The sequence below is a fragment of the Porites lutea genome, chromosome 6 (genome assembly GCF_958299795.1).
Source record: "Porites lutea chromosome 6, jaPorLute2.1, whole genome shotgun sequence".
Lineage (NCBI taxonomy): Eukaryota > Metazoa > Cnidaria > Anthozoa > Scleractinia > Poritidae > Porites > Porites lutea.
The window spans coordinates 14,334,020-14,336,817 of NC_133206.1; the positions used below are offsets into that span (position 1 = coordinate 14,334,020).

The window sequence follows — 2,798 nt, forward strand, 5'->3', positions numbered from 1 at the left end:
AATATTTACAAATCGAAAAAGTTATATTCTTTTTAATAGGAGCGTCACTTTTTACAATATAGTTACATGATAACTTAAACTATCAATTCTTCAAGTCTAGTTAGTGTTTCCTACTCCCATCCTTCAAGGAGTCGTTTTAAGGTGTGGCCATTAAGGAAAATTTGTACAGGAAATCGTCCTGAAAAGAAAAGATGCTTTCGATTCCGCAATGTTTCAATCAATTGACCCATTTTATAAGAGTTGTGCACTTGATAAAATCATCTTCGACAAATTTTCCTTTTTCCTTATTTGGTTTCTCGGAATTGTATCTTTTCAAATTTTTTTCTATAAAACGGAGCTCATCTTTCTTGCTAAATCAGAACTTTCTTGCTGCAGTGAAGGACCTGAAGATACTAAAAACTCTGAGGTGAGTACCCCAGTAATGATTGTATTTCGTACGAAAAAAGTTAACAGGTCTTTGGCTAAAGAAAATAGATTTCTAAAATAATATTCTTGTTTTTAATAACGAAATTTCCACTGAAAGCACTCATTTTGCGACAGGTTTTAGATCCTTTGAGCTTTATGTTTAGCTCAGTGTTGCACACTTTTATGTTCGATTCGATTTTATGTTCAATAAACAGCCTGTCCGGCACTTTAAAAAAAAACTGAATAAGACTTGCTAAAATTTCTTTCATGTTTAAACAATCAATTGAAACTCTTACGACTATTCTTGTTTTCCTTCATTAAGCCTGTTCAATTCACTTGGCTGTTCATCATGTCAAAACCAAATTTGGGCGTTACTTTATCACCTATGCAGCTCAACCTTTCCTTGGTTTTTCTTTCGATTAAGTTTCTCGTTCTTTACCTAAGGCTGAAAAATCGAAAAAACCTTCAAACCAGTGCAACACTGACAACTTTTCCTGAATTTTTAATTGAGGAATAAAGCTTTTAATTACCTCCAACGTCAGCTTAGTAAGGTGCTTCCTTTTCAGACACAATCGTGAGGGAGAGGAATAATTTTGCGGAAGTTTCCATTAATAACGGTTCGCCAGAAAATTACTTTAAGATAAAAACAACTGAGTTCATGTTTTTTAAGACTATAATTTTAATGGGAAACTTGTGTTGATGAGAGAGTTTCAAAATTTTTCGTATCAATTGATGGCATGCTTTTTGCAGCAACATTTTCGCAGTTTCAATAACCCTATCAAACAATACACACTTTTTGTTTCCTTGGCAATGTTTGTAAACCTCCTGGTCTTCTCAAACTTAACTCAAGAAGGAAAATTAACCGGGTTGCGTTTAATAAAACTTTTGCTTCACGCAAAAATGAAATTTCGGCACCCGATGTTTTCACTTGAATTTAAGTAGTTACATAAGCTTAGCTAAGCTTTCATTTCCGCAAATCAATAAAACAGCGTTAACGTTGTGCGGCAAACTTTGCCCCTAGAATTTCTATCAGTGCTTTTTCCTTTCTTGTATAAATATTTTAGGTTTTTAATTGCCTTTAAGATTCAGAATGGAGCACACTGTATTTGTCATCTTTGTTTTGATCCTTGGAATAACTGTTACCACCTTGGGCTCTCCGATGTCAGACGATCATAAAGACGGCGATCCTGAACTATCTCCAAGGCTTAAGGTATACAAAAACGTTTTTTAAGGAGTTATTTTGCTCGAAATTCCTGTGTGGAAGCTGCATTTTTTTTATTCATCAGAGACCTCTGGCACGGCCTCTGAGCAGTACTGTGGCACAGCTGTGTAGCCGTCTCGTTACCCTTTCAGCAGTTAGTTAAGCTAATTCAATGGTTACTTGTTGTTTTTTGTTTTTGTTTTTTATCAAAATGATAGAATTTTGTTTGATCAGTCTGTATCGCCCATAATGCACCACGAAAAGCATAGTCATTCTTTAACGACAGGAAAAGGGACATTGTTTTTGTTTCGCAAAACAAATAAAAAACGAAAAGTGTGTTTTAACTGTTATTTACCGTTCTCTGAGCCTTCCCCAAATTCCAAAGTTTAGATAAGTGATTCCGCACAATAATTGTTCTAGCTGGTCTAGTGTAGCCGGAAACACTGGGAAAGTTAAATTAATTGGTGCTGTTGCCATTTCATTATTTTGTTTTGCATCTGGCTTGTTCATTTAAACTTTCCGCTAATTCTTATTTTTCCACACTGGTCATCCCATTCAGAAGTATCTCAAATAGGCTATTTTTCAAGGCAGGAGAAGGACAACTGGGGAAATTTAACTTAGAAATGACAAAAGAATTAGGTTAAAAACATGTATATTGACTTTAATTAAAAACCACAAATGTTTCTGTTTGATATAAAGGAAATTGAAGGACTGAGAATGCGTTCAAATCAATCAAAAGTCGCATTGGCAAAGGATGCTGAAAAATCAACAAAAGTCCAGGTGAAGTTATTGTTAGCCGTTCTATTTCTCATTTAATCATACGAGTGATTAACAAAATCGGACGACCGCGTAGCGGGAGTCCGATTTGTTTAATCACAAGTATGATTACAGACCGAATTGGATGACACGAAGTTCTGTTACCAATTAATCATAACTTTAACAAAATTTGTGATATATAGGGCTCTTTTTAAAATCAAAACCAAAGAAATTCCAAGATTTTTTCGCTAGCAATGAAAAAAAAGCCATTTAAGAGCGCGCGTGATGGCGCATACTGTCCAATTACTTATGCATGACGCGTACTGTCCTATTAAACTGTCCAATTAAGGCTGAAATCAGGGCAGTTGAGAACCAATCAGATTTGAGAATTTTGTTATAGTTATGATTACAGACCGAATTGGACTCCACTCAGTCC

At 35.0% G+C, this 2,798-nt stretch overlaps 1 long non-coding RNA gene across 1 annotated transcript; it reads left to right on the forward strand.

Moving 5' to 3' along the window:
- Positions 1–373: 373 nt before the first annotated feature.
- On the forward strand, positions 374–2,387 carry LOC140941577 (uncharacterized). Its single transcript, XR_012166480.1, has 3 exons — positions 374–406; positions 1,489–1,615; positions 2,306–2,387. It is a non-coding gene; the product is annotated as an uncharacterized lncRNA (long non-coding RNA).
- The last annotated feature ends 411 nt before the right edge of the window (positions 2,388–2,798 follow it).